Source organism: Panthera uncia, chromosome F2 (genome assembly GCF_023721935.1).
Source record: "Panthera uncia isolate 11264 chromosome F2, Puncia_PCG_1.0, whole genome shotgun sequence".
Lineage (NCBI taxonomy): Eukaryota > Metazoa > Chordata > Mammalia > Carnivora > Felidae > Panthera > Panthera uncia.
Genome location: NC_064812.1, coordinates 39,046,699 through 39,067,323, shown reverse-complemented (window position 1 = coordinate 39,067,323; position 20,625 = coordinate 39,046,699). Strand labels below are relative to the sequence as shown.

At 42.5% G+C, this 20,625-nt stretch overlaps 1 long non-coding RNA gene across 2 annotated transcripts; it reads right to left on the bottom strand.

Moving 5' to 3' along the window:
* Positions 1-1,371: 1,371 nt before the first annotated feature.
* On the bottom strand, positions 1,372-16,678 carry LOC125924510 (uncharacterized). 2 transcript variants are annotated; one of them, XR_007458442.1, is made up of 3 exons: positions 16,461-16,677; positions 11,848-11,988; positions 1,372-2,883 (listed from the first exon to the last, which is right to left on the bottom strand). It is a non-coding gene; the product is annotated as an uncharacterized LOC125924510 (long non-coding RNA). The 2 variants fall into 2 exon arrangements; XR_007458443.1 differs by lacking the exon at positions 1,372-2,883 and adding an exon at positions 8,837-9,913 and having other exon boundaries at positions 16,461-16,678.
* Between the last annotated feature and the right edge of the window lie 3,947 nt (positions 16,679-20,625).

Here is a 20,625-nt window from a genome sequence, read left to right as displayed (position 1 = left end):
TTAAGGGCCCAATTTTGTGGGCCCTTGTAGGTCATAACAGAGCACAGGTTTTGTTCTGGTTGTGATGGGAAGTAGATGAGTGATATTTTCTAACTTATGTTCTGGCTGCTATGTAGACAAAGAGTGAAGGCCAGAAAAGGAGTGGAGAGGCTGTTACAATAGTCTAGGGGTCTTGGACCAAGGTTGCAACATTGGAGAGCATGAAAGGTGGTCAGATTTAGAATCTATTTTAGAGGGGAAGGTGAGAACGCTACTGGATTGACTGCGAATTGTGAGGAAAAAAGTGAATCAAGCTGGCCTGTCTCCCTGCAGGCGCATCCACCTGAACTTGTTTGGGCTCTGACCCCCCGCCCGGCCTTGGGTCACTGACATCTCCCCGCTCCCAACAAGATCACTGAGCTGCTCAACCCCACCTAATGGCTTTTGAGCTACAGGGAAAAGAATGGGAAACAGATGAGGAAAAACAATAGGAGAACGTTCTGCTTCTTAAATGCTAAACATTGTTTCAAAGTTGTTTAGAAATGTATTCTGGGAAAAGGTATGTGTCCCTCTTAAGAAGTGCTACCTATAGAAGTTGTAGATTAGGGGGGACAACTCAAACAATGAGTGAAATGCTCTCATACTGAAATTTAGCAGTATGTAAGAAGCTCAAGATGCAGTAGTGGCTGAGAACAGAAATGTTTCCCTCTTTGAAAGTAAAGTGGAAATTGAATTCTTGTTGTTCAGGAGAACAAAATGTTGTTGTCATAGTGAACATGAGGTTCATTGTCTACTGTGTCTTTTTCTGCTTTGAAGAGATGTAGGGGAATCAGGAGGCACAGCGAATTTCCAAGGCAATAAGGAAGCTAGAAGGATAAACTGAGGCTTACCTTTAATTACCAGGGTAATGCCACATACAGAGGAGAACACAGGTGATGGAGAAGTAGAGGAACCCCAAACTGGCCTGAGTCCCAGAAGCGTGAACCTTCCTCAGGAGGGATCTGACTCCAAGATAAGCCTTCAGAGTAAATAATAAACATTAAGGGTGGCTATGTTGGGGCGCCTGGGCAGCTCAGTCAGTTAAACATCTGACTCTTGATTTCGGCTCAGGTCATGATCTCACAGTTCATGAGATTGAGACTCAAACCAGCTTGGGATTCTTTTTCCCTCTCTCTCTCTCTCTCTCTGCCCCTCCCTCATGTGCATTCTCTCTCTCTCTCTCTCTCTCTCTCTCTCTCTCAAAATAAATAAATAAACTTAAAAAAAAAGTGTCTATGTTACCAGGGTTACTTTAAATCAGAACTCATAGATATCAAAGACTGAACTCTACTATTAGGAAAGTTACCAAAATGCCCATAGGGCATTTTCTTTTTTATGACAGATATATGATGTGTAAATACAATATCATTAAGTGTTTCTGTTTTCAGCCACTATGGACTAGATTATACTCAACCAACTCTGTCACCAAGAACAACTAGAAAAGTTGGGTAGAATTCACCACACATCTTTTTGAAGGCATTCAGAAGCTACCAAAACAGTCGGGAATTGAGAGCCCACAATCCTTAGTTTATGTTCCTCTCAGAAGCAGATTCCAAGAGAATGATTTGAGTGTAAGGGATGATTAGAGGAAACATTGGTAGGGTAGTGGGGAAGTGAGACAAGGAAGGGAAGGCAGACAAAAAAGAGCTGGTTTTTGGTTGTGTGTGGTTTTTTTTGTTTTTTATTTTTTGTTTTTTGTGGGGTTTTTTTTTTTGCCACTGGGATTATCCAAAGCCTGAGTCCACAGGGGAAATCTGCAATACCTCCTGTCTATCACCCAAATTTCAAGAGAGCTGGAGTATTTATACTCCAATTGTACTTCATCAGACCTTCATGACCATAACACCAAAAATAGACAACGATAGTAGCAGAAGGGAAAGGTGCAGACCAATCTCTCTTATGAACATAAATACCAAAATCCAAAACAAAATATTATCAACCAAGTTTAGCTATAAGAGGATGATCCATCATGTCCAAGCTGGGTTTATTCCAAGAATATAATACTGATTTATACTTGAAAATCAGTGTAATTCATCCCATGAACAGGATAAAGAAGAAAATTATATGACCACTTACATAAAATGTTATTTAATATTCAGTTTGGATATTTATTAGACATTTTTACTTTTTTTAAACAAAGAGTGAACAATACATATTAATTTCCACTCAGCTAATTACCTGGCTTATTTTAAATCTTATAGTTAGGCAAAATGACCAGGGTACAAGAGAGGCTTACGGTAATTATAGGATCAAGTTTTAAAGGGCCTGGAGGAACCTCTTGGAAGGGCATATATGGAGAGAGTAATGATGATCATAAAAGAAAATGTGTATGTCTCATAAACCAGTGAAGCAAACCCAATTCTTCAGAAGTGGCAGGCTGGAAATGATTGAGAGAGGGCAAGCCTCAGGCCAAATGTAGGTACACTTTTGATATAGGTTAAAATATGGCTATATGTACATAAAGTCAGGGGATATAACTATAAGGGCCAGCATATAAAAGCATGAATCAGAAGAAAAGGAAACCAACATATCAGTCCGGAGATGGAAAGACGGCTACCTTAAGTCATGGTCCAGGTAAAGCCTTAGATGCCAATCTAGGTAGAGTACAGAAGTGAAAAGTGAGCTGCTCTTCCAGGAAAGCCAATTACGGGGGTGGAAATTCAAGTGGAATGAAGTAAGTCTAGAAGAACGTCAAGTCTAGTTGGTGGCCTGCAGATAAAGGTCCATTCAGGCAGCCGAGCCTACAGGGAAAAGTCTAAGAGGCAGATACCGGTGTCGGAAAAATCCAGCAGTATTCACACGTTCAACGACATTGAGGGTCTGCTGCGTTGTAAGCACATTCCTTTCCCTCAATGAGGGCAACATCTGGTGAGGAGAGACAAGCAAAGAAAAACAACAAATGTGACATAATAAGGTAAATGCAAAGTGAGAGCAACACAAAATGTATTTTATGAACATGAAAAGAGGCACCCACATCAATATAGAGCTGTGCTACCCAATATGGTAGCCATTAAACCACATGTGGCTACTCAAATTTAAATTCATTAAAGTTAACTAAAATTTAAAATTCAGTTCCTTAGTGGCAAAAGCCATATGCGGCAAATGGCTACCATGTGAGACAGTGCAAATCCAGAATACTTCCACTGTTGTACAACATCCTACTAGACAGCACTGAATTCTAAAGAATTCAGAGAAGGCTTTTTGACGTCTGAGTTAAGTCTTTAAAAATACATAGAAGTTAGACAGACAAAAAAAAAAAAAAGCACATATAGCAAAAAATAAGAAACGAGTCTGGAAACAGGCAGGAGCAGATCAGTTAGCCCCAAATGTCACATACGTGAGCTTAGGTTTTATGCCATATGTTGGATGGCCCCAAACCTACTATTAGTTTAACTCAGATATGCAGAGAAATGTAGGCCTTCTATGGAGAATGTTACTTCAGAGACAGGGAAAGAGGGTGTGAAAACAGCATCCGGATCCTTTTTCTTGGTTCTGGATTCTCTCTAGCCTTTGTGGTGATCAGGGTCATGGTCCCTTGTCCCTCTTGTCACTGCTTCCACTAATGATAACAGTGTTCTAGAGCCAGCTCATAATGGCTATCGAGAACCGAGCATATGTAGCTTTTCTTTTTTTTTTTTTTTTTTAGTGTTTTTAAAAAATTTTTTTAATGTTTATTCATTTTTGAGAGGGAGACAGAGCATGAGCTGGGGGGGGGGGGGGGGGGCGGGGAGAGAGAGAGGGAGAGAGGGAGACACAGAATCCAAAGCAGGCTCCAGGCTCTGAGCTGTCAGCACAGAGCCCAGTGCTGTAGTTCAGAGCCATGAACTACAAGATCATGACCTGAGCCAAAGTCGGGCACCCAACCGACTGAGCCACCCCAGGCACCCCATATATGTCTTTTCTCAGCTCTGTGTTCAGTAACATCATGTTGATAGCTTGCAATCAACCAGAGTAGGAGTATTTACAGCACAGAAATCAGCAAACACTATGAATTGGGCTTTTTCTTTCCCTCCTGAGAACTAGTTTACCAGCATATTGCTAATTCCTACTTCTGCAAATAGACTCACCCCTAGGCTGGCTCTCTGCTCTGTCAGAGCTGGCTGAGACTCCCTGGCTGCTTCAGACTCACCTCTGCCTTCACTGGCACCTGTTGTTGGGGGAGGTCTTCAAGAGGATGTGACCACCAGTTTACCCAGGATCTGGACCCTGGCGATCAGAGTTCCCCACCCCTCCCCCTGTCCTTGGAATGTGCATTCCACTTGCCCTTCCACTCCTAGAAGCTGCCCTAAAGACATAGCCTTGAGATAATGACTTGTTGTTCAGACCGTCTGTACAGTATATGTGACTGAACCCATTTAAGTCCTCTATATAAATCTTTAAGATTCTGGCAGGCAGATACACAGATGTACTCACCGTATGGCATCTGAGACAAGCCTTGTATATAAGTTCTTTTGCTTATTAAATCTGCCACCTACCAATCTGGTGTGGCCTGCCTCTTTCTTCAGTCTCTCCCTGAACTCCACATACAGGGGTTGGTTCCAGATTACCCCTGAGAAGCTCCTGAGATTGCAAACCAACACCTGTAGATCTCCCGAGTTTCTGCCTCATCTTCCAAACGCTTCTCAAGCCAAGACTGAGAGTCCCCTGGCCTCTTGCTGTGGGGGGTCCTAGGGCAACTCTCCTAGCTATCTGGTTAGCAGACAATGTGAAGGTGGGGCTACCCTGGTGGGAAATAGTAGGACTTACACCAGACCCTCAGATCAGGGGACATGGGTCTCAATCAGTAGTTATTTCAAAGTTGGCCTGGTTTTTCCTTTGGATGGTAGCTTTGTGGTGTAATTCACTCCTTAATGATGTCTAACATTCCCTTTTAGCCCAAAATGTGTTCTCGTCTCCTTGAAAAAAAAATTTAATGTTTATTTTATTTTTGAGAGAGAGAGAGAGAGAGACAGAGCATGAGTGGGGCAGGAGCAGAGAGAGAGGGACACACAGAATCCAAAGCAGGCTCCATCCAGGCTCTGAGCTGTCAGCACAGAGCCCAATATAGGGCTCAAACCCATGAACAACCGTAAGATTGTGACTTGAGCTGAAGTCAGACACTTAATTGACTGAACCACCCAGGAGCCCCTCTAGTCTCCTTTTTAATTGGTGTCTACATAGGTATACTCCCAGCTGAGAGGTTTAAGATTTATGAAATTTTTGGTTTCTTGGACTTAAGATTTATGAGGTTCAAAGTGATGTTTTGGTCCCAAGATCCATCTGAGGAATTTTCTAGATGCTAGTTACCATAGAATATAGAGAACCCAGAGGAAAAGAAAGTCACCACTGGAACCACTGAGGATGAGGCTTGCAAATGGTGGCAAAGGTACAATGTACCAACCCTCTGAGTCTACTTGAATACGCCCCCCCTTGCAACAGGGGGCCATTATTATACTATGGGGAGGGGGTCCCAGCAGAGGAGCAAGCTGATGCTGGATCAAGAGGCAGTACCATTTTGTGTCTTTCTCCAACAATTTCCAACAAGAAGTCTTTAGGAAGACAGGAGACAGATCAGGTTAGGGTTTGAATTATATGGCCGAGAGATGGAGGGGTCTGTGGGCAGAGGAGTTGACAGAGCAGTTCAGGTGAAGAGGCACGAAATGGCCAATAGGGGATGAAGAGCCTAAAGGGTTGAAAGGCTGGAAGAAGGTGAGCAGGATCAGAGAAGCGGAGAGGAGGTGGAGGAGTCCAAGAAAGAGTAAGTCCGTGGGAAAGAGAAAATGACCAATGTTTGGGGTGAACCGGTCGCAAATTAAGGCTACATCTGCTAGTTGTTTCCAGTGACAAACAATTGAAGATGTGGCCCATGAAGCAGGTAACTATAAAGGACTAGAAGTGAAAGTCAAGGGGAAGTTCAAGAGCAAGGCCAAGGTTGGGACAAGAAAGCTACAAGACAACAGAATATCCTAGATTGTGGTAGGATTCTTCTTTAGTGGGGAGAGTCAGCTCCACTTCAGTCTTTAGTGAGGGAGGTGGGCAGGCTCCAGCTTACCAGCGGGAGACTCCGAGAAGGAGAGGGAGGTCCTCGTGGATACCTGAGTGAGCCTCGACGGCAAATGTCCTCTTACGTGAGAACAGGGAATGGGCAACCAAGGAATGGCAGAGGGGAGCCGGAAGGAAGCCAGCAGTCTTCCTGCCCCTCCTCCAGCAGTGCTCCTGGGGTGGGAGGCTGTGAGGATTGCAGACGTGGCGTCTCAGGGCATTGAGTCAGATTCTCATGAGGACCAGGACTGAAAAAAGTGAGTCTGAATACATGTGAGATGTTGAGGAGTTTGCAAACGATGAAATAAATGCTGTGGTGTGTGTACCGGGAAGGAGGACGAATGTGGGAGGACCCAGAGGTGAGCAGGTGCAGAGCAAGACAGAGAAAACAAGACAGCAGAGGTGCAAGGGGAGGGGAGGAGGTGCATTTGGCTTTTATGGTGATAAAGGACCACAGGGAAGAGAGGACCGGCTGCAAGTGATGGACAGGGCTGGGGGGAGGATGAAGAAACTGAGGCACCTGCCTAAAACACAAAGTTTAGACGGGTGCCAAAAAACCCTCATTAACCGACATAAATAAAACTTTAATGCAAAATTTTAAAAATCAAAATTAATGTCAAAAATCCATGGCGGGCAAAATAGCAAATTTTTTAATGAAGACAGACTGTTTTATGGCTCCATGTTATACAATAATGATCGTCATTTCCAATCAGCCCACTGTTCCCAGGCCCTCCCTGTCAAGTCTCCCACGGGACAAGTTTATGAGAGTTGACAATGGCAGGCCATCGAATGACACAAGACTTCATATACAGCCATGTTAGGGGACTATTCCAAATATGGGAGGTCATTGGCTAAGTGTACATGGGGGCCCACATTTCTCCTTATGTGGCTCAGCAGGGAGCTGGAGACTGACCTTGGCTGCACTTACTTGAGCCCAGGTTGCTCTGTGCTAGGAGTGATCGGAGGGCCAGACAGAACAGGCCTGCTCCAGGACAGGCAGGGAGGATTTCCCAAGACCATGGGAACTCTGTGCTAAGAAGGGGGCTGAGACACAAAGTCCAGCGCGGTGGCAGAATGATGGTTAGTACCAAGGGCATTTTACCTTTGTGGAGCAGGTGTGAGGCATGCATAGATGCTGGAGAAGGGATTCTGAGCAGCCGCAGTGAAGGCAAGGACCTGAGAAACAGAAAACCCCAAAATCCAGACAGATCGATCTACCGGGAACACGGACCAGCCACAAAGAAGGTGAGTAACTAACGAGAGATGAACCCAGTTGCTAAAACGCGTCCCAAGACTGGGTTACCTAGGACAGAAACCTGCCCTCAAACATGGGGCCACCAGGGTGAGGGCAGTGCCGACAGCACAGCGACTTGATGATGAGGCCGGGAACTCAGACCCTGAGAGCCCTCATCCCTACTTCCCAGAGTGGCATCTGGTCTTAGGCGAGGCAGAGAGGCTGAGACCCTGCGCCTGGAGTGAGAGGGACCAGAGGCTTCTAGTGGGAAGAGATTTGGGCCACACCTGATCTCATATGGGAGGCCATCTTGTGCTTTGTGAGCCCATCTCATTTGAGTTGGAACCTCAGAATCTGAGTGTCGGTATGTCGATTTCATAAAGCAGCTCATGCTGGTGGCAGCACATCCCACGAGGATTCGGGAACTCACCACCTTCTCAGAGTTTGACCTTGGGCAGGTGATTGGGTTTCAGCTGTGTCTTCTGTAAAATGCAGTTGAGGACACCCATCTGGCCGCTCACTACATAGGTGTCAGGATGGCAGGGTGTAATGTCAGTGATAGAACTTGGGGAAAAAAGCATCCTGCGCTGAACGATAAGTGCCATTATTTTTCTGTAGAGCGTATTTCTATCTGCCCCTGCCTGACTCAGCCCTCAGACTCACTCAGTCACTCATGTAAGTAAGTGCAGACTATGTGCAAACAAAACGTGCCAGGTGCTGTATTTGTTGGCTGATATTTTGGTTTATAGAAGTAAGAAATGAGGAGCTTTGCAGCTCTGGGCCTCTGGCAAAAAAAATTCTTCCTCTTTCCCCTCCCTTATTTCCTCGTTAGCCCTGTGAAGAGTAGCCAGGCTGTAGGGAGATCATATCTGGCTGTACACAACTATGTCTTTCAAAGATGGTAATAGAACAATCGAATGTCCATAATAAGCTATATTTATCTAAACTAATATTTATAAACTCCCACACCTCTTTGCCAAAGAGATCAACAGATAATTCCCTAAGCTATCAAATCCAGAAATTTGAACCCTTCGAAATACCAGCAGAAAGCTCAAAGCACAACAGATGAAAGGAATACTGTGTGGCATGCATTCATTTTCAACTGATAATATGAATTGCATGTTTTTTCCACTGCCCTTCCATACCCCACATTTACTTGAATCCCAATGAAAACATAAATCAGTTCTCATTTCAGAAGCTGCTCCTGTTTTACCATATAGACATCCATCGACGGGCAAGAAGTTTAACTGTTCAACCGATAAAATGCCAACCAAAAAATTATAATTAGGAAATATAGTTGCCCTTTAGGCACCAAATAAAATCTATGCCAGAGATTGCTAATGTGTGATGGTGCTGAATGTTGGCTAGCATTTATTATGTCCCAGGCGCTGTGCTAAGTGCTTTGCATGCTTTATTTTATTTATTCAGTATAGAAACCCATTATAAGGACTATTAGTATCTACTTAGACAGATGAGGACAAGAGTCGTAAGGACACCCTGGAAGCCGTTGAGATGGTACAAAGCTTATGAAGGTGTACGATGGCTGCCTGTTTTCCGCCTTCCTCACCCCACCCTCTGGACTATCAGCTGCTTGAAGGCAGGGACTGTGCTCCACTCACTGTTGTCTCCCTGAGGTTTAACTCTGGCCGGCCATAAAGTAGACACCCACAAAATAACTGCCCCCATCTTTCACGTTGCTCAAGTCAAAAACCTTGACATCATCCTCGGTTCCTGTCTTCCTAGCACACCTCACATCCCATCTATTAGCAAATCCCGTCTGCTTGACCTTCAAACATATGCAGAATCTGACCATTTCTTGCCCCTGCCACCATCACCATCCCGGTCTGAGCTACCATCACCTCTCCTGAATGAGTGCAACAGCCTTCTACTGGTCTCTGCACTTTCAGACCTTGTCCTCCTGCTGATCCTGCAAAAACTGAAAGCAGATATTTTCCTTAGCTACTCGAAACCCTCTAACAGCTTCTGATCTTTCCTAAGATAAAAACCCAGTGCTCTGAAGGACCCTCTAGGAGCTGACTCCTATAACCAGTCTGTCGTCTCTACCTCATGTCTCAGCTCCAGCCACACTGGCCTCCTTGGTGTTTCTTAAACATGTCTTGTGTGCTCCTGCCTCAGGACCTTTGCACTGCTCCCTTTGCCTGGTATATCTGGCCTCAAATGTCTGCGCTCTCACTCTCCCAACCTCATTCAAGGCTTTAATCAAATGTCACCTTCTCAGTAACACCCTCCCTGGACATCGTAGCAGCTATTACAACCCAGCCCACCTCCCAGAGCCCTGTATCATTTCCCAAAATGTATCATTACTATATGCTATTTTATTTCTTTATGTTTATTTATTTTGGGGAGAGCACAAGCAGGGGAGGGGCAGGAGAGGGGGGCAGAGGATCCAAAGCGGGCTCCATGCTGTGCTGACAGGCTGACAGCAGCGAGCCGAAAGGGGGCTCAAACTCATGAACCGCGAGGTCTTGATGTGAGCCGAAGTCGGACGTTCAATCGACTGAGCCACCCAGTTGCCCCTGATGCACTTTTAAATGTTGGTTATTGCCTGTGCCTTCCCTCCTCTAGAATGTGAGCTCCACGAGGGCAAAACTTCTGTCCTTTTTTTTCATTGAAGTAATCCTGACACATGAGTAGGCACTCAGTAAAAATGTGTTACATGGCTAAACAAATGAATAAAGTGAATGAATGGATACTTTCCCAACTATACCAAATGTCTGATACCGCTTGGTAGATGAGTCCTACCAGCCAGCTAACGGGGTCCATCCTGAGCGTGCCCCCGGGGGGGAGCAGACCTCCTCCTGGTCTCTGGGTCCCTGGCCTGATTCTGAGCCCCAGGAGTGAAGCACTGTCCCCTTCCTGACCGTGGCATTCACAGGCGGCTCTCAGAGAGAGGGCCTGTGCTGCGTGATCCCAGGTCCTGGGTCTCCAGGGAGCCTTCGACATGCCAAAGTCTTGCCAAGAACGTCAATGCCACGCTGAAGGACACTCAGCGCCTGCCTTCCGTATTCCACAACACTGAACCCAAAGCTTGTCAAGTGGCCATCTCCAAGGTTAGGTCTCGAGCAGAGAAATATTATAATCCCCATTTGTTAAAAGAAAGCTTGATTGGTTTAGAATCATGTAATCACAGAATGTTAAAACTGGAAAGACTTTATAAATAAGGACTTCTTAATCTTTATGGGTCCCAGAGCCCTTTAGAAGTCTGATGAAGCATATAACCCGTTCTGAGACTAATGCTTTTAATATAATATAAACAAGGGGAAACCCATTACATTAAAATACAGCTATCAAAATATAGTTCAAACCTGGGGATGGTTGTACAACCATCAATGTAATTAATGCCACTGAATTGTACACTTCAAAATGGTTCAAATGGCAACTTCTGTGCTATTTATCTTTACCACAAGAATAAAATGCTCAGAAGTTTGTGATGTAGTACTATGCATTCAGTAACAAGATCTAGCCATGGGTCTCATAACTACTATAATTTCAAAGCAGTGAAGGGAGTAAGTGATATTCAGAAATCTCTACAACTCCCATAATGTAAAATGAAAATATACGTGATTTCTGCTGACAAGAAAGTTGCAGATCCTGGGGCGCCTGGGTGGCTCAGTCGGTTAAGCATCCAACTTCCGTTCAGGTCATGATCTTGTGGTCTGTGAGTTCGGGCCCCACGTTGGGCTCTGTGCTGACAGCTCAGAGCCTGGAGCCTGCTTCAGATTCTGTATCTCCCTCTCTTTCTCCCCCTCTTCTGCTCATTCTCTCTCTCTTTTTCTGTTTCTTTCTTTCTTTCTTTTTTCTCGCTCTCTCTCTCTCAAAAATAACAACATTAAAAAAAAAAAAAAAGAAGGAAGTCTCAGATCCTGCAAACAAGGATCCTGCAAACTGTGGTTCACTGCCTATGTTCATAATTGAAGGAAATACTACATTTCAGTTAGAGGTTAGTGACAACAAAGGTGTAATAAACAACTCTGCTGTTATAGACCATGTCGCTCTGACTGGTCCTTTAGAGATGAGAAGTCTAAGATGGGGGCAAGGGGGGAATCTAAGAAATCTAAGATAAGAAGACTGAGAAGTCTAAGCCCCGAGCCCCCAACTCCAGACATTTAGTGTTGGAGGAAACTCAGTGGACAGAGGAGGACCTTGAAGACTCAAATAAGTCATTTTGTTTACATCTAGGAATGACTACATGGGACATCAGTCATCCCCATATTCCCTTAAGGACCACCTTCACCACCCTCACAAACCTCTCTGCCTATTGATTCCACTACAGAGACCTAAGACGTATTTTTATTCTCTGTATTTGAGTTTCCTCGTCTGCAAACTGAGACCAATAACTGGGCTTAACCACCCTGGGGTGTTGTGAACATTAGATGAAATAATATATTTAAAGCGCCTATCACAGCGCCTGGCATGTTGTTTAAGATGGATAAATATGTATTAAATTCCCTCCTGGTAACTTAGCCCTCGATTCTGTCTAATGCCAACAGGTAATCTGTCAACTCAGCTGTGTGAGTTCATCGTCCAGGATTCTGTTAAAGACAACTGCTTACACTTAGTGATTATGTTGGATTTCTTTCTAGGCCAACTTTCACTTCTAGACTCCTGTTGCCTGACCTCTGCGGCCTCTGCAAAGGATGAGCTGCCACAAACTCTTCAAAGAATGTCTTTAGATTCTCGTGGCTGTTTTGTGCCTGTGAAGACAAAGGAATGCCTGAGCAGGGTGAGGGTGGCCACTCACGGCCCTCACCCACGGTGCACACACTGGACAGATGTTCTCTAACCCTGTTATTCTGCAGGCCTCTGCAAACACGAGCCAGCGCCTGAAAATACTGTGTATTAAGGTGAAAGTTCTGCCAAATTCACAGGGAAAAAAAAAACTAGCCTAAAAGAGGGCTCCTGGGGCACCTGGGTGGCTCAGTCGGGTGGGCATCTGACTTCAGCTCAGGTCATGATCTCACGACTCGTGGATTCGAGCCCCGTGTCGGACTGTGTGCTGACAGCTCAGAGCCTGGAGCCTGCTTCAGATTCTGTGTCTCCCTCTCTCTCTGCCCCTCCCCTGCTCGCACTCTGTCTCTCTCTCTCTCTCTCTCAAAAATAAGTAAACATTAAAAAAAAAATTAAAAGAGGGTTCCTGACACAATACTTGTCTGTGAACAGTAAACACCAGAAAGTTTGTCTACTTGGGGTCTGTGGGCTATGCGAAGGAAGCTGACGGGGACCCCAGGATTCAGGTAATGGGGGGAGCATTTGGTGTGGGCTTGGGGGGCCCAACAGCACGGGGCAGGAGAGGGACCGGGCCCCCTTCTCTGCATACCCTGCACTTTCTTCCATCCGTGCCACATCTCTGCTGTCCTCCCACCTCCATTCTGTTCCCTACCCAGGACCACCTAATAATTTGTGGGACCCAGTGCAGAGTGAAAATGTGAGAACCCTTGTTCAAAGCTTATTGAAAATGTTCAGGACGGTGAAAACAGAACACTAACCAAAGCTCTGGCCCTTCTGCGTGCATTGGGGCCACCTGTCACTTCACGGGTCCCCTTCAGCCAGCCCCGCCTCTCCCTTTCTCTGCTGGTGTCTCCTTTCTCACACATCTGCCTCTCCGTGGTTCGTGGTTCGAGATGACACTTACCCTGGCCCTGCCGCATAGAGATATCAGGATTCCAAACTCCCAGATGATTGGAGCTGCAAAAGCCCCTAGAGACACTCCTGATGTTTTCTACACGAGGAAACCAAAGGGTTGGCTAGGGGATGACCATAGGGATATATTGATTGAACCTTGTTTTTCTGGCCAGGAGCCCCTGGCTAGCCCCACTGAATCACCTGCCTGATTACTTCTCCCCTCTCTTACAGTAAGTTTTCTTTTTTTTTTTAATGCTTATTTATTTATTTTGAGAAAGACAGAGCACAAGGCACAGAGAAGCAGAGGGAGAGAGAGAAAATCTGAACCAGGCTCCAAGCTCAGTTCAATGGCTCAACACAGAGCCCAACTCGGAGCTCAATCCCATGACCATGAGATCATGACCTGAGCTGAAATCAAGAGTCAGACGCTTAACTGACTGAGCCACCCAGGCATCTCCCCCCCCACCCCCATGACTTATTTTAAAACCGGAAGTTCATATTTCTTGATACCCTTCACCCATTTTGCACCCCCCAAACTCCCCTACTCTCTGGCAATCACTATTCCCTGTATCTGTAAGTCTGGGATTTTGTTTTGTTCTGTTTGGGTTTTTTTTTTTTTTTTTTTTGATTCAAGATATAAGTGAAATTCTATGATAGACAAAAAAAAAAATATGTTTATACCTTGTGACAATGTAAATAATTGTTAATGACTCTATTCACTAAAACAGTGATCTCAAATATGAGTAACTTGGATAATTACAGTATTATTTACAATAGTGAAAACTGAACAACATTTTGCTCAAAATCCTTCCTGGAGTGTTCATTCTTGAATGATCTCAAAATGCTGCTACTACAATTTAGAGATAGTACCACTAGGTGGCACTAGGGAACCTCTGGCTTGGGAGTCCAACTCCAAGATTAGCTGTCAAGCCTTCAGAGCCCGCTGCTGGTAGAATGCTCATTGAGAATCTTTCTCAAAATGAGTTCACAATGAGTTCACAATGCCCTCCCCCACAAAAAAAATCCCGTTTTTAGAAGTATATTATTTCAAAAAGTAAATGAACAAAGATGTATGTACACAGTAGCAAAAAAACGTGAAACAACCCATATGCCCATCAGAAGAGGATTGAGTACATACATGTGATATTAATGGTGAAGATCTATATTGACATGAAAAGATGTCCCTTATACATTATTTTTAAGTGAAAAGAAAGCAGACTGCAGAGCACTAACATGAAAGATGGCTATAAGGGTTAGAAACACATCCAGAATCAAATGGTCTGGAATCACACCCCAACTATTAGCTGTGTGATCTTGAGCAAGTTTCTTAACCTCTCTGGGCTTCATTTCTAAAGTGGGAATGAAAGTACTACCTTACTGGGGTTTTGTGAGGATTCAATGCAGTATTACAGGGAAAGCCCTGAGAACATGGCCCAGCATATCCTAAGCTCCTGGCAAGTGCTTGCTACCATGATTACATACAGTGTGATCCCACTGCCTGATTACATATCCATTCTATCTGTAGGTGGACACATGCATTTTCCAGAAGGGTAAGTATCAAAATGTTACTTATATCTGGGTGGTGAACTTACAGGCGATATTTTAATTAAAGCTCTTTATCGCTTGGGGGAAAATTTTTGATGGTGGCCCTATACGCTCAAATAGAAGAGACCTCAGATGACAGCCTTCCATAACAGATTTCTAAAAAACCTAAAAGATTTTTAAATTTTTAAATTTAGTAACAAAAAAATAATTGTCTTAAAATAGATTCTACAACGCAAGCTGGTGCGGCCACTCTGGAAAACAGTATGGAGGTTCCTCAAAAAACTAAAAATAGAACTATCCTATGACCCAGCCATTGCACCACTAGGCATTTATCCATGGGATACAGGTGTGCTGTTTCAAAGGGACACATGCACCCCCATGTTTAGAGCAGCACTATCAACCAACAGCCAAAAGATGGAAAGAGCCCAAATGTCCATCGATGGATGATTGGATAAAGAAAATGTGGTATATATGTACAATGGAGTATTACACGGCAATCAAAAAGAGTGAAATCTTGCCATTCGCAACTACGTGGATGGAACTGGAGGGTATTATGCTAAGTGAAATTAGTCAGTCAGAGAAAGACAAAAATCATCTGACTTCACTCATATGAGGACTTTAAGAGACAAAACACATGAACATAAGGGAAGGGAAACAAAAATAATATAAAAACAGGGAGGGGGACAAAACGGAAGAGACTCATAAATATGGAAAACAAACAGAGGGTTGCTGGAGGGGTTGTGGGAGGGGGGGATGGGCTAAATGGGTAAGGGGCATTAAGGAATCTACTCCTGAAATCATTGTTTCACTATATGCTAACTAATTTGGATGTAAATTTTAAAAAATAAAAAATAAAATTAAATATATATATACATATATAATGCCAAAATAGGCTGAAGAAAATACAAATTAACAACCATTAAAGAATTTGAAATGGTAATTAAAAATGTTCCTCCCTGAAATAAATTAAATTAAATTAAATTAAATTAAATTAAATTAAAATAGATTCTACAATGTAACTCTCTAATAATTTCCCTTTTGGGGCGCCTGGGTGGCTCAGTTGGTTAAGCATCCCACTTCCGCCAGGTCATGATCTCACAGTTTGTGAGTTCAAGCCCCACATGAGGCTCTGTGCTGACAGCTCAGAGCCTGGAGCCTGCTTCAGATTCAGTGTCTCCCTCTCTCTCGGACCCTCCCCCACTCATGCTCACTAGCTCTCTCTCTCACTCTCTCTCTCTCAAAAAATGAATAAACATTAAAAAAATTTTTTAAATAAAATAATTTCCCTTTTTTCTTTTTTCAAATTGAGTCCATCTCTCCTCTTACCAGAGCTTTTTTCGACAGTTTTCTTTATAACCACCCTTAATTCCAGCTTGTCCTGGTCAGGGCCCTCCTTTCTAGCTCACAATGACTTCAGAAGCAGCAGCTACCGCTGCTTTCTCTTCCAGGGCCCCTTCCAGCCTTCCAAGTGGGCTAAAAAGGGCTCCTCTTACGCTGTTCCTATTTCCTTTCTTCCTACCACAGGCCCCAAACTACTCTTTGCTTGAGAATTCCTCTGATTAGGTTCACCAGACACACCATTTCTCCCCCTTTTTACCACTACTTCCCTTTTTGTTCCTTTTAGATAAAAAGAACAGCTCCTCCTCCTTCTCCTCCTCCCCCTCCTCCTCCTGTGCCCACCCCACGCTTCAAACCACCTTCCTTTTTTTTTTTTTTTTTTTTTTTTTTGTCTGTTTGCCTCTCGCGACTGTCCCAGGGACGAAACACTCCTCAGCCATTGCCCCTTCCTTCTGTTTTTTCTTTGCAATCTTGTCAGTTCTTTCAAAACCCAAGATTAAAATGTCAAAACCCTGACGTACACCAGAACATTTTGTGCAGAGAATTAACAGCAAATTAAACTGCTTTCATAACCGCAATCCGTGGTACTAGCTTTAATCGCGCCCCACTCCATTGTTGACGTAAAACCTGATACTGGTTATTGAATTCGTTAGCGTCTTACCTCTAGGCCCACATTGTCAATCCTAGGAACGAATAAATGGCCTTCAAATAGTCGCCTCTACATTTGAACTTTTAGAAGTCAGCTAATTCTTAAACCGCAGGGAGAAGTCAAAACTGAAGTTGGCTCCCTCTGCTGATTCAAAAGGGCCCAGGTTTTACCAACACAGATTATGACGTGGCAGATAGTGAATCTGGTATAAGGCAGTCGTTTGCGGTGGCTTAGTGATTAAAGCCATGGAAAGCAACTGCTGCTACAATTTTTTTTTAAGTGAAGCAAGAAGCAGCTACAAAATGTAATAAAAATGTGTATCGCAGATGAGATAATGGTATAATTTTGTGAGAAGAAAATACGGTAATAACTTCTGACTGTACTCTAATCAGCCTTAGAAATTTAGATTGGTTCTAAAAATAATTTTTACATCAGCTTTACAGTATTTTATGTTTCAGTCAAAGATTTCTCTCAAGGATGCAGTTTGTTTTCTCTTTAACCCAAAACAAAGCTCCCTGGATGTATTCATTCATCAAACATGAGCTCAAAACTGATGATCAGCATTGTGTGGGGAGCACGATGGGGAGGAGGAGGCTACAAAAACAAAAGACAGTTTCCACTTTGGAGGAGTTTATAATCTACTTAGAAAGCAAAATATACACATAAAATAACTCATGGAAAAATGTGAAAGCAACATAATAAAGTGTAACAAGGTTGGACAGTAACAACCTGAGTCACCAGATAAAATACAAGACCCCCAGTAATATTTGAATTTCATAAACAACAAATAATTTTTAGTATAAGCATGTCTCGTGCTAAAAAGAAGAGAACCGGGTATTTGTTATTTACCTGAAATTCAAATTAACTGGGCATCCTGTATTATTGCTTGCTAAATCTGGCAACACTGAACTTGAGGCAAGTAGACTAGAGAAAGGCTCCTAAGAGAATGGAGTTGGTCAGATAAGCTTCCTACAGAATCTGAGTTTTTAGCCAACTGCTGACAGAAGCAGTGGATAGAAACAGAAGACATTCCAAATGTAGGAAGTGCGTGTTCATGGCACTGAAATAGAGATGAGCAAGTAATTCCTGCTTAGGATGGAAACCAGATGAGCTTGGCAGAAAAAAGATTTTCAAGATGGACAAGAGAACTGAAAACCACCGATGTGAGTGGATCCATTCTTAACTGGGTTTCTGTCTACGGAATTCATTTAAACAACAATATTCCTACTTCCCAACCGATAAGACCTCTTCTTTTACATGGATATTCCAAATTGTGTTTTGCAGTTACACATCCCAAAGATCAAAAATGTCTTAACATTTTTAAGAATTTGTTAACATTTCCAGTTAAGAATGGATCCACTCACACCAATAGTTTTCAGTTCTCTTGTCCATCTTGAAAACTTTTTCTGCTAATATATATAATACATATATATATAAATATACACATATATACACATATATATATACATATATATGTATTATATATAGTCTGTTAAAACTAAATTCAACTGAGTAAATTTTAAAGATCAGTGACTGATGAATCAGGCAGCATGAAATCTAGCAGATAGAAAGGACCTCTGAAATGCTATACAAAAGACTTATATGGCTAGAAAGAAGAAAAATAAGGAAGTTATACCAGGTGAGAAGTTGGTTCTTGCAAGATGACTTTCCTTTAGGGGATGGCAGAGATTTATCCATCGGACAGATTACCTGACTAGTGCTGATGAAGCCATTCCTGATCGACTGGTTGAAGATTCCATTTCTGGGAGAGCCGAAACTGTAGTTAAGTCTCTGTTTGGTAACATGGAGCTTACATATATGACTCCATTGTGGGCCTGTTGTGGGTTTTTTTTGTTTTTGTTTTGTTTTTGTTTTTTTTTTTTTCAAAATGATCCCAGTGGCTTCCAACAGTAGGATCCTGGTACCTGGAGTTTTTGCTGGGTGTGGGTTGGCAGGGGAGGGAACAGGAAGAGGTGAGTCCTAGAGATCTGCATAATAAAAAGAGCAAGCTAGAAAGTCGGGAGCCTGGAGGCTACAGTGTACTTGGTGTAGGGAAAAAGGCCGGGGAGAAGAGAAATACTGGGAAAAAAATCTCTTGTCCGCCTGCCTTTAAGTCTACATTTCCTGCATCTATCAACTCATTAATAAAAATCTATTAAAAGCTGCAGAATATATAGTTAAGTGAAGAAAGCAAGATTTAGGTAATTTGTATACTATGCTACAGCTCATATGAGAACATAGCATACAAATATATTCGCTTATATTTAATAAATATATATGATTATATTTTTTAAACAACAAAAGACAACCGTAAAGTAAAAACAACAATACCTATCTGGGAAAATAGAGAGGAAATAAGGTAGAGAAGAAACAAACAGAAATTAGACTTCTTAAGATGGGTCTTGTTTGGGAGATTTAACTTGGGGATCATGTAGATGTTTAAATAATTCGTAAGGAAAAGCAATCCTTAAAATCAAAAAATGAAAGGAAACAAATGTGTATCTAGTTGGTGATATAACCATCAGAAAGAAGCCATTCTAAGTGATTTTAAAACAAAGTGATTTGAGTGGCATCCTCTGTGAGATATAGCCCAAGGATGAGAGGAGCTATGTAAAACAAACAAACAAAAACATTAATAAGGAGGTGTTGAAGTTTATACTGTTTGTATCTGCGATTGTCATGTATATAACCTGGGATAAAGCAAATGAGTTATTATGTGATGTCCCAACTCTCTTATTTCCAACATTATTGAGAAATGAGATTCTTGGTATGAAAAGAAGAAAATAAATTTAATAAAAGAGGTTGAGTAAAAATCCTATAGTCATGAATTTGAAAATGATGCATTTTCTCTTTGTCTGATGAAAAGTTCTGGAAGGAATGGCCAAAAACGTAGCAATGAGCACCCTCGTACCCAAACTGTGACCTTGAAATACTCTTTCCACTAAAAGGAATAAGGGCTTCTTATAAAGAACTAATTCTAGGGGCAGAGGAATGCAAGGTGAGCTTCGAACATCTAGTCATTCCAGACAACGGAGAATGTCAGAGACTACAGAGTCCTGCCTAAAGGGCTCTGGAGACAATTTAAAAGGGGCTCCCACTGACCAAAGGTGAGACCACTGAGCATCAGTATGAATTCTAACAGCAAAGGATTTAAATACATCAAAGACATTTATTTCATTAGTTTATAAAGAGAATAAAGCAAATTAAAACCTATTGGTCACTGTTGGATACTAGTGAGACAGCTTATTTTTTCGAAAACTGATAAAAGGAAATAACCAAGCATTTATCCTGCCTTTCCTATATAAACTGTACACTGTGTAACCAAATAGTATTCCAGCTAAGAAATGAAGAATAAATAACAGAATTAGAACATCACCATTCTGCAATCCCAAATGAATGAAAGGATCTGGGCACGAACCATCAATGGCTGCTGGCATTACAAGGAGACACGGCCAGATGGAAGGATCACATGACCGGTGAAAACCGGTCCTGCTGAAAACTCAAAGCTGAATCTGACAAAGCCTGGAGATCTAACTACCAGTTCACAAGAACCATAGGAGACAAAGGAAAAAAGCTACACACTATGGGTGAGCAATTAGCAAAATTCAGATGACCGGTTTTTTCCATAATTGCAATTGGGAAAAAACAAAGGTAGGGTAAGAAAAACTATGGATTAAAAAGGATTCAAGACATACTGAGAATCACAGTGTATGGACCTTAATTGGATCCAGATTCAAACAAGTAAACGGATTTTTTCTTAATTATTATCTTTATGAGAAAGTTAGGAAATTAAACAGTGGTTTGATAGTTGATATTAAAGAATTTTTCTTAGGTTTAATGCGTGATAATGGTATTATGTTATTTTTTAAAAAGGATGCTTTTCTTAATCTTTTAGAAATCTATACTTAAATATTTACAGGTAAAAAGACACAAAATCTGAGATTTGTTTCAAATGAATCCTGGGGAGAAGAGTAAGAAATAAGATGAATCAGACTGGCCATAAAGCTATCATCACTGAAGCTAGGAAATGAGTACAGGGGGTTTCATTGTACTTTCCTCTCTACTTTTACACGTGTTTGAAATATTCCTTAATAAAAAGTTTTTTAAGGGGCTCCTGGGTGGTTCAGTAGGTTAAGCGTCTGACTTCAGCTCAGGTCATGATCTCAAGTCTGTGAGT